Genomic DNA, 14,626 nt, shown 5'->3' with positions numbered 1-14,626 from the left:
TCTCCTAAAAGAAATAAGATTAATTGGAGAATGAAGAGTGAAAGGAAACTTGACAGTTGTTTTTCAGATGAATAATAATCACACAAAAATGTCTTTGAAGGTTTTAAAAGAAATGTCACCGCTTTATGCGACATCCATTTTTATAAACCCACACTGAAAAAAATGTGTAAATACAATTAACACTCAGCTAATCACTAAATCAGTTGCTAAGAAATAATAAACAATTTACAATTTATTAGAAATGTACAAACAATTATAAAGAAACACACAGCAAGTAACACACATCTTTAAATGAAAAACTAAACGTAAAAACAAAAACAGCAATTTCTTGTACTCCAATATTTTTTTCAATATTTAAATTTTTTTTAAAATAAGGATCTCTTTGAAAGAACTCAATCATATGGTATATTTATGCTTCTATATTTATATGTACATGTAGACCCATTTATAGTTCAAATTAAAAACAAAAACAGTATATGCATGTGTCAGATAACATCTGGAAAATAAATACATTCCACACTATGATGTATATATTTTGGATTAGAAACTATAAAATGAATCACTAATTATCTAATTTGCACTGCCAAGAAAAAATAATTAGTGATTATTAATCATTAATATATTGTTAGTATAGTGTACTAACATTTTTCTGCAGACCCAAGCTTGAAAACCTACCCTACGTTAAAGGAACGGCTAAAATAAAGTTGATCTTTTTTGAATTCCATGAAATGCTTTGAGCCATGAAAGAGCAGTGACTGAGGGATAAATATTTCCTGTTTGTCATCTGAAAGGGCACAGGTCTGTTCCAAAACAAACCTACATACAGTACATTCAGAAATATCTAGTACACATCTTGACTGTGGAACATACCTAGAAGTGTCTGTTACAGAAACAGGTGGGATGTGGAAGAGATGAGCGAGATGCATCTGGTGAGAGGTGGAAAAAGATGGAAATACAGACCGAAATGCATAGTGAAGAATGAAGGGTGGGCTCTGATCTGATTTTGCATTTTTTTGTGCATGAGAAGCAGGCGCTGTAATGAGCAAAACTGTAATTGACAGCAAACACAGAGCGAGAAGTGTTTCTCTGTCATGTCTATGTGCAAACCTCCACCCCAGACTCTCTTTATCTCCTCTTCACATATTACTGTCGCTATAAACCTCCCAGTCTCAATGTGTCTGTGGTTTTACAGCTCGGTAATGAGATAAAACATCTCCTTGCTACAGGGCAAGGCTGACTGAAAAGAAGATATCATTCCTTATGGCTCTGTTTATGAGAATAGGATGAACAAGCGCATTTGTGGGCTGCGGTTCATCGTGAGGACACTAGGGGGCGGTAGTTGCTGGAGCTAAACCAGCACTGCAGTTATTTGTAACTGTCTGTTGCTATCTCGGATACACTGATGCTGAACACACACACACACACACACACACACACACACACACACACATTACCATACCAAAAACACAACATTCACACTGGCTCAATTTCACATGTGAAACACGCATTTACACAGCTGACGTTATATGGCGGCCCATGATATTAAGATGGCATGCTGGGTTGTCATAGAAACTACACTGGCCGAGGAGACGGACTATCTAAAGGGCCACCAGGCCACACACACACACAAACACACTGTAAATCAACACAAATTCCCACATCAACATGCTGGGTTGAAGGCGACCTGCTGCTGGAGAGGAAATGAAATGCTTTGTCACTTCCTGCGAGAGAGCGAAGCGAACGCAGGGGGATTGGCAGAGGCACACAACATATGGGGCTGAGCCAGCTAATCTGCGTATGGAGAGAGAGCCCAGTGCCAACATTAAACCTAATGAACCCGGGCGTCAGATTTAGTGTCTGCATCAGAGTCAACATGATTCCTCGGTGGATGTAGAGCGGAAATTCTCCTCCGTATTTAGCCTGATTAAACATGACTGGATCCAAACGTAGATTATCTTCCTGTGCTATTATGATGAAAATTAGAAGAGGAAGTTGAAATGACACTTTGGGAAATTTGATGAACATATGAACATGCACAAACACGCCGCTGCTGTGGGAGATCGCTCTAATCTCATTGCAGAACTACTGAAGACTGCTTCCAGCATACACCATAATCTCTTGAGTGAGAGAGAGAGAGAGAGAGAGAGAGAGAGAGAGACTGGGGTTCTTTGCCTTCTTCATTTCTTTTGTTACAATCTAAAATTGAGAATGAGAGTCTTATGATAAGCGTCACAGATTAACAATAAATGCTTTGATATGGCTGTTAAACAAATAGAAAAAGTAATGTCAAAAATAAAATAAGATGGCAGTAACAATAATACATAATATTATGTAAATTAAATAAAATAATCCCAAATTAACATTTAAAAATATTGTAATACTATGATAATAAGGTGCTGGTAATTCTAGCATATTATGTTAATAAGATAAAAATAAAAACAATGCGTAAACAAAATAAAATAGGATTAAAAGTAAGGAAGAGTCAGAGATTAACAATTTATATTTTGGTAATAGTATGATAAAAATAATGAACAGAAATATAATTTATGTGCATGTCTCTTACATGTCTCTGACACTGACCGACAAAGAAAGTAATAAATAAAATATTATATATTTTGTTATTTAATAATAATTCAATATTAAGATATAAGCAAAATTAGCAAATAAAAACATGGGTAACATATATTTAACATAAAAATACAAATATAGCGAATAATCCCAGGTTAGAAATGAATACTAATATTACTATAAAAATATTCAAATTAAATAAAAACAATTTTAATTGAAAGGTGGTGGCAGTAATGTAAATTAAAAAAAAAAAAAAAAAAGACATTAAGGGACACAAGGAATATTCTAGATTAATAGTCAAGAATAAAAATGCTAAAAAGAAAGAGAAGAGATTATGACCAGAAAAAGATGGCATGCAATGCAGATAAGCAGTGTTGATGGAGGCAGAGAAGAAGAATGAGAAGTCCCACAGAGGTAGGAACACCTATGGAGTGAACACCTGCTGCTTGTGTCATGAACAAAGGCTTTGTGACTGAAGTCCTGTCACTGCTGCTCCCTTTTGACACACACACACACACACTAACACTGGCCTCGGTCACGACATCCACCTTAACCCTGAGTGCTCTGCTGCTTGTGTCATCTCCACAGGAACAATCCCCAGCCATTTCTGCGGCAACAGGATGAGTGGCGTTCTGCTAAAGAGCCTATTGTCCCTTCACATACCCCTTCACACACAAGCTCCTGACCACCTCATCACACATATGAGTAGAATATGTCAGCCGCACAACATAAGTGCATGAAGTATACATAAAGAAGAAAAAGAAAATGTACCATGGAAATGTCAAGACTTTCAATTTGATTTGATTGAGTTCTAATATACCTGAAGAGTTTCCCATCAGCATTACCATTTGTTAAATTTATTATTTAGCTCTAAACCCAGTTTTTGAGACAATTACTTGAGTTGCAAGTGCCATGTGACTGATTTTGAACATGTGACTTAAACTCTGAATTAGTGAAAGGAACTCTGAATGCTTCAGCATACCAAGACATTTTTGACAATTCCATGCTCCCAATTTTGTGCGGACAGTTTAGAACTGGTCCCTTCCTCTTCAACATGACTGTGCACCAGTGTACAAAAACAAAGTCCATAAAGACAAGGATGACAGAGTCTGGTGTGGATGAACTTGGCTGGTCTACAGAGTCTTGACCTCAACCCGATGTAACACCTTTGGGATGAATTAGAGTGGAGACTGAGATCCAGGCCTTCTCGTTTTAACATTAGTGCGTGACCTCACAAATGCGCTTCTAGAAGAATGGTAAAACACAGTCCTAAACCTTGTGGACAGCCTTCCTAGGAGAGTTGAAGCTGCAAAGGGTGGGCCAACGTCATATTGAACCCTATGGATTAGGAATGGGATGTCACTTAAGTTCATATGCGAGAGTCAAGGCAAGTGAGCGAATACTTTTGCCAATATAGTGTATCTTTGTAACAGTCCCACTGTGTGTGTATATATGTAGTTGGGAGGGTTGCTAGATTCACAGTTACAAATTGCCTCAAAAGCAAAACTATAAAACACAACAAGCTAAATCAAGTCTTAATAAATCCTACACCACAAACACATAAACACACTGAGCTCAGTGAGTCCAGTGGGAAAAATAGATGACAAACCACATACAGCTTTTGTACATGTGGAGTGCAGAGAGAAATAGAGAGCTGTTCCACTTAACCTTTCCAGTGAGAGACACACACACCTGACCCAGCACCTGTTCTGTGTGTGCAGGTCGCAGCTGTACACCTGTGTCATCCTTTCCTGACTGTGTTCATAATTGAATGTTATTATATTTCATTGTGTGAGTGTGCTCTGTGTGTGTGTGTGTGTGTGTGTGTCTTGTCAGCAGTTCTTCTCTTTACTGGCAGCACTCGACCTCCTCGGGCAGAGAAATATTTTCTGCTGAATTAATCAATCACAGAGCATGATCTCTATGCAGATGAATCTAAATAAATGAAGAGAACAGAAAGTTTCCAAACATTCAAATAACATCCTCGTAATGTCAGTTCACATTATGAGTAAGCTTTTTAATGATAATAATAATAGGTTTCTCATGAGGCTGTACTGTAGGCTGGTCACATTGCCTGATCTTATACTCACACACACACACACACACACACACACACACACACACACACACACACACACACACACACACACACACACACTTTATTTTGGCTGGGGATTTGGGGACCTGCCTCAGATCAGTCTTAACCTTCACTGACTGTAGTTTTGAAAACATACAACAAATTAAGATCCAAAGTAATTTAATTTAGCATCCCTACACAGCTCACAGAGCTTGTTATAGACGACAAACAACAACTCCACTTAAGATGACCATCTTTGCCTGCTACTGATGTGGATTGCTGTAATTACTGTATCTAGCTAACAGATTGGCCATATTTTAAAAAGGGTCCTGAACAGCCTTTTTTTATGATTTTGCATTGTTCTCTGAGGTGCCTTTATAATGTTATTTTATAATGTTAAGTCTTTTTTAAAGTTTTCTTTAAAATGTTTCTGAATTCTCAAGTTCGAATTCTCTTAATATGTTACCAAACATTCAGGTAAATTATTTTTCACAAACATTTTTCATTGATATCAATGTTTAATTCAGTATAGCTGTTTAATATTTTCTGAAAAATGTTATGCCTCCCCCTAGGATTCTTTAACAAATGAAAAGTTGTGAACAGTATTTGAACAGTATAAACAGTATTTAATTAAATGAACAGTATTTAATTAATTATTTATTTTATTTATTTAGTTCTGTAACAATATCTTTGCTGTCAAGTTTGATCAGGTGTCCACTGAATAAAATGATTAACTAAAAAAAAAAAAAAACTGACTCCAATCTTCTAAATCGTAATATATTTACATTTTTGGCCTATACATACAAATGGTGTGTGTCCAGATATTGAGATTCCACAACACCCTGTGATCTCTCTCTCTCTATGATACCATGTTGCCCAGTGTGACCCAGCAGACAGTCCCTGCGGCTCGTTAACGGATCAGGCCTTCCACTGATCAACAAGCTAACTATGACTCACTCTCCCTGTCCTTTTCTTTTGACACCCAATACACTGCCATATGAGTGTGTGATGAATACGTAAGCGTTGCCATTCAAACTACCTATTTACCCAGCCTTACGTCAGATCGGATCTTCCATCTCTCTAGTTTCAGAAGTAGGATGTGTGTTCATATCATCTTCCACAGGATAATCAGACAGGGTCATATAACCTGTTCCAGTTCAATTACAGTAAACCACTCCAATCAGCTGCCTCCAGCAATAACACAGCTAGTTAGTATACATGTGTGAGTCGTCCAGTTAGTATACGTGTGTGAGCACCGGAAAAGAACCTTCTCCTCCTCTACTTCAGCTACATCATCGTTTCTCCATCTATGACTTTCTCTCGCTCCTCCACTCAACAAAAAGTACCCAAAAGTACAAAGAATTTTGAACATGCACCATTTCAAAGTACATGAATATAGCAGATATAGAGTACTGCAATACATCAGATCATCATGGTATCTCAGCCTTCTCTCCATGTGATGTCTTACCATCAATTTCTCTGTCTCTATATAAAGGGAACGGGTATGTGAGTGGATCCCACAAAGCCCTAAAGCAGCCCATAATAAGGAGGACAAGCCACTCACCATGGTGACCTTGCTGTGCTTAGCAAAGAATGAAAAATAATGTTGAAAAACAATGAAATATGAATAAATACACGCATTGTTATTCCAATGCAAAAAGATGTTTGTTTTACTTCTTTTATTTGACAAAGATGCAATTGACCAAAACTGACAGTAATGACATTTATAATGTTACACAGTATTTCTATTTCAAATAAATGCTCTTCTAAATTTTCATCAAAGAATCTGAATAAAACCATTAGAATGCTTTCTGAAGGATCAAACTGAATTTCAACCTGAAATTTCAGCTTTGCGATCACATAAATGAATGACATTAAAATATATATTAAAACATAAAACTGTTATTTTAAAATGTAGTAATATTTTACAGTATTATCTGACCTGTATTTCACCTGTCCTGAATTTAACCATTTAAACACACTGAGGCTTTAAGATTTTGATTAAATTAAAATATTACTAAAAATGAACAAAAACAATCATATTCTGCTATATGTCTAGCTAACTGATCCAAAAAGTGACAAATGTTCAAATGATAACATTTTCTTGTTTCTAAACATGTGGCGCTTAAGTGCTGCTGTCATTCAAGCAAAAGTGGAACAAATAAAGAACTAAGAGATTCTGAAATTCATGTGCATTTTTCAATTTTTCCCTGAAAATTGTTATGCTGATGATATAATTTGCTTTAAAAAAAAGCAGGAGTTCCTCTGTCATTTCAGTGAGAATGCAGAGACAGTATTTTACGTGGTAAACAGCCTGTGACAGCACACTGTAAGCGTCAAACTTTGCATACTCAAACAGCCTGTTTGCATACCAATTTGCATATAGTCTCAGGTCAAACAGTCACGCTGTTGCTAATAGATGTTAATAAGAAACAGTGTTAGTACAAGAGATTCGGCAGCGAGCCAAATCTGTGTGTGTCTGTGTACAGATTACAGTACATATGTGCTGGAGAGCATTCAGAGGCTCTTGAAGAAAGAACTCCATCTGTGTGTGTGAGTTTGTGATTAAGTGCGTGTGGGTTTAACATAGCTGTAAAAAGAATAGTCTGTTGGTTATTTGCTTTATTGAGATTTACTATATTTTACTTATTTGTTTATCTTCCTATTTCACTCTATTAGCACAACGTCTATGCAAACATACTTAAAGTGTGTATGCAAACATACTTAAAACACTTTGTTTGTACTAAAGTTTTTCGCTCACGCCAGTAAAACACTAAACTGAAAGCTGAGAGTGCATATGTGTGTGCCAGTCCATGTGAGAGTGTTGCAGTGAGTATGTGTGTCCAGTGTGGTAGTCCTTCAGTGGGGGCGTGAAAGGCTCTCCTTCTCTCGCTCCATCCACCATGCAAATGAGCCCTATACACAGCTCTCAATAACACTCAACACACAACCCGACTCTCACCTCACCGTCCTCCCACTCTCCCCGTCCTCTCTACTGTCACTCCATCTTTTCTGTCTATTTCAGGTCTGTGCAAGTCATTCTTTTCTTTAAACCCCACCCCACCCCTTTTATATTTCTTTGTCTGTTTATGCCTTTCGTGTTTTCTTGAGTGTGCTTTATTTATCAGAGCGAGGCCCTAATTTACATAACCTATGGCCACTGATAGAGAGATGTAGAAAGAACGAGGGAAATTCCTTTGGCCTTCTTGAAGGTATTGGAGGTTGCATCCACGCCTCTCTCACCATCTCTCCTCACGCAAATGCTCAACAAGCCAAATAGGGAATCGAAGAAGAAAACAAAAGCGCTGCCAACTATCTCTCAGCATGTGTCTTCCTATGCATATGATCATGTTTTTGCAGGCAGAGATGATTTCACAACATCTCTCAAATAATCGACCCAAGTCCCATTTACTCCGCTCTTCTTTGCATCTTGTGTGTTTTGAAAAGGCAACATGGATCCCATTGAAAATAGAAATGCCATTCAAATCGTATTCAAAACATTCACAGTTTGTGAATAAAAATAGGCATCTAAAAATAGCCCTCATCAGTACGCATGATATAACATGTCAAGGGCTGAATTGTTTCTGGGCCTACTCCCGTTCACCTTGACATGCAAAATGGACAGATTTACAAGTCAAATTTCAATTGTATGACGCCATGCCAGAGACAAAACAGAAGTACATATGAACAAATATTAATTTGTGTCTTTTTAACCTAAGCATTATTTGATCATTAGTAATGGTTGCTATAATAATATTGATTATGATGCCATTTAAAAGTTTAGGGTTGGCTTTTTCTAAGAAATTATTAGTTTTATTCATAAAGAAAAAAAGAAAATACTATAAAGCACATCCACTACTTCCAACAGTGATAATAATCAAATCTGCATATTAGAATGATTTCTGAAATGATCAAGTGACACTGAAATGAAATCATAATAAATTAGAATGATCTTTCAAAATATATATTAAAATAGAAAGTAGTTATTGTAAATTGTAATAATATTTCACAATATTATTGTTTTTACTGTATTTGCTATCAAACAAATACAGCATTGGTATGTATACTTCTTATAAAACATTTAATACTCTTTCAGACCACAGATTTTTATGGTAGTATACATTTAGGTGTTTACTAAAATCCTTAACACCAAGTACTAAACGTTTTAAATTCATTGATTGTATTTATGATTGTAATCAGCTTTCAGAGTCTTTGTAGCATACAGACCTGAAAGATACTTCAAACTGTGTGCAGGAGTGATGTGTTTTTCTGAAACAATTAGACAGAAGAAAAATAAATGGATAGATAAACAAAAAAATAAATCAACTACATATTCATGGATCAAAACACTCAGAACCTCTCAGCAACAAACACACGGCAAGGCCTGATAAACACCCACAACACCCTAAGCGTGGAGGCGACTTCTGCATGGGCAAACACCACTCAGATTACCTTCAGAAAATATACATTTATTTAATCACTCTTGCTTGAAAAGATATATTAAACAAAATAATCAGAAACTATTTAGCAAAGTCACTGATGATCAAAATATTCCAAGAAGAATTCTAGCACGATGTTGATTTTCTAAGAGAGGGCATGCTCAATGTGAATACATTTCTAGAAAGTGAATAAAAATAGACGTTGCTTGGAGCTATAGTGAGTGAGAGGAAGCAAAACCGCTGTGTGTGTGTATTCTCCTCCGCAGTTTGTTAGGGCTCAGTGTGAAGAGCGCTGTGTGTAGTGTGCTCTCTCTCTGGCCGCCCCTCAGGCCCTGCTGTTGTGTAACCACCGCATTGCAGTCGCACACACAAATACATAATGACTGGAAGTGGCTTATATGTGGATAAACACAAGTGTCTTCATGCGTAACTAAGTGTGTGGGTCAAGTTTTACCCATACTGTAGAGACCAAATACCCTCATAGTGACAGTAAAACCTGAAATCATATTGCTTAGTAGGGACCACTCAATATTCAAAACAGATTCTGTGATATTTATGTTTAGGGTTAAAGCAGTGGGGCCATTGCAGAGATGTTCTTTTTACCAAAAATGCATCTAAAAACACCCTAACGCTCATTGTGGGACTTTTTAACAAAAGTACAAGATGTGATGCAGAAGGTGAATGCACATGGTAATAAAGGATGTAAAAAAGCAAATAAAACTAAAAAAAGTTATACTAATTAGGTATTCATTCATACTTCAGATGTTTAGTTATCAAAGATCCTGGAGCCATAGTGCAGGATGTATGTTTTGTGAAATTTGAAAATTCCTATCATAATTATAATTCATTATTGCTATCTATATTTTCATGAAGAACTTTTACAGATTCATTCTTTTCGCGTACAAAAAGCTCTTTATGGAAAAGAACTTCGAATCGTCTTCATGAGAAGAAAGAAAACTACTTTTCACCACATGTTCCTTTGCCTTCTTTGATGTCTTCATTTTTATGTATAAAAGTTACAATGCTAGTTCTATCCCAGAGACGACACCACAGCAGCGGGTTGTAATTCGCAGATAAAAATAGAAAAAGATAGATCGGTTACGTCACAGCAGGCGTGCGGAGCCTCGGCCTGAATCTTCTGCTGTGCCAACAGTTAGAAGAATCATTTTCCCCATTGTTCCTTGTTTATCGCTGGTCGCGGACAAAGCGGTAAAAGACCGAGAGGAAATACCCAACATTACATGAACACATACTATCCGAGAACACAGCCGGACACAATTAGAAACTCAGTGTATGTTAAACAGTACAGAGAAAGTGGAAGGCTGATAAATGGCACTCGTCTATTTACAGCGACACTTTCCAATATTCGGGTCGTTAAGTAAGATAAACAACGAAGAGAGAACAAGCAGATAGAGAGAATGGCAGTTGACAGAGTAGTATTGCCAGAGTTAAACACTTTCGTTTCACACACAAAGTCATTTTCTCAATGTTACAATAGAACATCACATTAGACTGAAAAACAGTTATGTTGCCGCAAAGACAGAGGTGTCATGACGGGACTCAGACCTAGAATAAACAAGCCGGGATCTAAAATTTGAGTTCTCATCGATAGTCGCATGGGAATGAGAAGCACCAAAGACAGATCTCACTGACTTGTTCAGCTCAGCAGAAGAGCCGTGGCAGGCAACAGTCAGCACTGTTTCTTGCCGCACTTGGGCAATTTCTAATATTACAAATAAGTGAAATAGGTCGCCACATACCCGTGCTGTCATTTCTAAAGGGGTCGGGGGTTCAGTTATTGTAAAATGTTTTCAACAAGACAGTTAAAGAGTTTCAGAAAAAAGTGAAAACGCTTTGGGGCTAGTCACAGATACAGCCAGTTCACATAATGATGAAATAACAGTATTTTTCATTTTGTTTAAAGAAGAGAAGAAAATAGGCTGCCAGGTTGTAACATGGACGCGAACAAAATGATGACGTGAATTTTTCTTGTTAATAAAAATTTTCATTCAGACATTTTGAGGGAAAGGAAGATGAATGTAGTTTGTGGTAATGAAAGAGGACAGGGTAATTTATGTTTTTTCACACATGCATGCATAGCAGACACACATAGGAAGTGCGGTCTTCTTTCTCATCTTTTTATTCTGTTTCAGAGCTCAGGCATGCTTGCTTTCACCAAAACGCACTTGATTGAGGAGGTGTGCGTGTGGTGGGTGAGAGGCATTACGCTGATCCAGGGTGACACCTCCCCAGTACATAGCACCCGTACTCCGCACTTCTCAGTGAAAGTAGCCTGCCTGTGTGCGTGCGTGTGCAGGGTACACACCTGCTCCTCCCAATGTAAATCTGACGCTGACAATATTCTAAGATTTAAACACGAGGAAAGACACTTCATTCTTCACTACAGAATATGAACAAAGCACGAATTACAGTGGCAGAGTGCAAGCAAATGAGCCGTACTTCAGAGCATGCTTAAACTATACAAGGATAGTTCACTGCACAAAGGTTGTCATTTTGCTCATCTCTGTTGTTTCAGGTTTCGTATGACTTTTGTCTTCCTCTGTGGAAAATAAAAGATAAAGAACGGTGGAGTCTCAATATTGACGCTTGAATTCTGACACAATTAGTTGCAATTGTAAATAATAGAATGACAGAAATTTACTTTGGGTGAAATATCAGTGTCACAAGTTGAGAATAATACAAAACAAGTTGGACATTGTGTTAGTAGGTGACAAGAATCAGCACGGTCATGCAGAGCATTTGAACAGATAGTCTTTCATCATTCAGAATAAGAGTGCTCATTTTATCAGAACATACATTTGAGTCTGTTTCCATCCATTTAGAAATCACCATTTATTTGACATATTTCCTGCATGTCAACAACAATAATCTATAATGTTATTTATTTTAAATAAAGAAACACTGCGACATCAACGCGCTGACAATAGTTGGAGATAGCCCACAGCGACAATTTTTCGTGTTGTTTTGGAGATTGATACAGTTAAATGTGCTGAAATGTGCCTGAATGCTATATTTTGTTCTGTTCGTTGTAACTGACTCCGAAGTAAAACATTTCAAGAGATTTTTACGATTAAACAGCAGAGGAATGAAGAGTGCTTCAGGTTCCGTCACATATTATGAATAGAAGAATTATTCAGACAAGTGTGGACCAGCACTGCTGCCTGATTTGAGTTCCGACTCTTGAAGAGCTGCAGCCATAGCAAGTCATGCACTGATAAGACATGCACCAGCAAACAGACACCAGACGTAGCTTTTCAAAATATTCAGATGCACGAGACACAGTGTTTAGCTCTTAAATTCTGATAGCTCAATCTCACCTCAACCCCGGTGTTCTCTCTTGAGTTTCTTTCTCCTCATTTGCCGATGTTTCCTTCGTTATTCGAAACCTTTCTTTCTCAATCCATCTTTCATTTCAAAGACCGGCATTCAACATACAACATTACCCAGGTTAAACACACACACTGTAAGGGTCCAGCTAATATTTTGATACTTTCACAAATACATTAGTCGACGATTTCTCGGGCAATGTGCGCGCAGCATGTAGGAGAAAGCATCTTTATGGTCCAGTTCATGTAGGCAGTGTGTATGATGCGTTTCTGCGGCAGAAACAGAAACCGAAGTTCTTCCTTCCGAAGCTGGCACCATAACACACCGACAAAAACGTTTTTCCACACTAACGATAGAAGACAGTTCTGACCCAACTAATACTTCCAACTGATTCCGTTTTAAATAACAGTGCGTTACGATTAATTGACCCCGAGAACAACATCGTCTTCTACAGCTCGGCTTTCACAAATAATGACGTTGTTCATTCACGTCAGAGAACCTCGCGAACCGACGCTACAGCATCTTCTGTATTACAGCCAAACAGCCAAAGCCTGAGCCATATGAAATATGGATGGCACGCCTTCTGAGTGCCACATGTGGAATAACGAAACGAACAGGATGGGGACTTGCAGAAAACAGCTCTGGTGATTAAAGCACATGACACATCTTTCTAAACTCACTGTAGCTGGCATCAGTCCTGACAGCAGGTTCTCATTTACAGTACAGTGAGTATGCAGATCCTGTTCTAATAAGATTAGATGTTGAGATGGGATTGCCTGACCTCACATATTCTATTTCAGCCAAGCTCCCAAAGAGCCGTTATTATCAACTAGCTGCCTTTTGGTTCATTACTTAATTCAATGACAGAACAGAGCTTAATCTTCAGATGGCAGCCATTGAAAGCGCGCGATACAGAAAAACCAGGTCATTCTTCAATAATTAATAATGTGTTTTCTCCCGGATAAAGATTAAATAGTTTTGATTCTCTGAAATGATTACGCAGCAGTGGTTGCCGCAGATGACAGAGATTTCATCAGTTCAACGTCGTCTCGCACATTTTTGCATATTTTACTAGCTGAAAGTAGAAGAAACATCACTGTGCATGTCTCAACGCAAATGTTACTGCTGCTCACATTATTTCTCTCGCAAAGGTTACTTTCACGTTATTACCCGATATAAAACATCTGTTTGGTGATTACGTTGCAGTTAATAATGATTTATTTAAATCAGATTAGTTCAAATTTGTCGCAGGTGCCTTGAGCATGCATTCAAAGCACAGAGCGTCACAGCAAGTTCTTTCACGCCCACGAATCTCCGTCAAACACATGTTTATATTAAAACATATGTACAGTTCACAGAATTTAAGATGGAGATGGACAATACACGCAGTACAAACAGGTGATGTTCTTTTTACTGTTTGAGCCAGAATGGTCAAATAATGTCTACATAAATGCAAGTGATAGTTAACAATCATGTTTGGTATTTGAATACGTCAAGGCAGAGGTACACGGTTTAGTTCAGATCAAAAGATAATACAGATTCTAAGATCAAAGAGATATCGACACAAGTAGCAGACCCGAGCAACCATATACCACGTCCAACATCGTTAATGAAAATCACAGGGGCTGCATTGCTTTATTTTGAAGTTGCTTGACGCACACAATGACGCCAAACATGCATATAATATAAAAAGAATGACGTGCTGATTGTAGCTCTCAGAATGTCTGTCATGCAAAAGAAAGATAGATGCTTTAAAACAGTTTTCAACAAAATTGACCGTTACATTTAGCCGAAGTCGCCGTTTGGTGAGATTACATGACTGAGCACAGAGTCGCATTACGACAAAGTCACTCCCGAAAATGTTACAACTTCTTTTGCGCCCGATGCTGAGAGGGCACGACATCCGCTTGCCAGCAAAGTTGCAGCTGGCGTTTTTTACTAAGCCACACATCAGGATAGCAATTGCACCAGCGCTTTCAGATGTCCCATTAAAAATACAAAATATAAAGCTGCTTTTCGAGGAGTTTGTCAGCAGCGATGCGGATTCTGCCGCATTTCATTGAGGCCCCGAAAGGCGCATTTGAGCAAATCTCGTTGTCCAGGCGAATCGTGACCAGGTGATCGACATTGCAACCTGGAGCAGCGTAACGAAGCGGCAAATTCCGACTTTTCATTGCCTTGCACTAGCGCTGTG

General features: G+C 37.9%; 1 pseudogene; it reads left to right on the top strand.

The window, feature by feature from the left end:
• Window positions 1–11,136: 11,136 nt before the first annotated feature.
• Window positions 11,137–14,626, top strand: part of LOC122348818 — a 51,105-nt pseudogene continuing 47,615 nt past the window's right edge.

The sequence above is a fragment of the Puntigrus tetrazona genome, chromosome 7 (genome assembly GCF_018831695.1).
Source record: "Puntigrus tetrazona isolate hp1 chromosome 7, ASM1883169v1, whole genome shotgun sequence".
Taxonomy (NCBI): Eukaryota; Metazoa; Chordata; class Actinopteri; order Cypriniformes; family Cyprinidae; genus Puntigrus; species Puntigrus tetrazona.
Note: the sequence above shows the minus strand (reverse complement) of the source record. Positions and strands in the feature narration are given on the sequence as shown.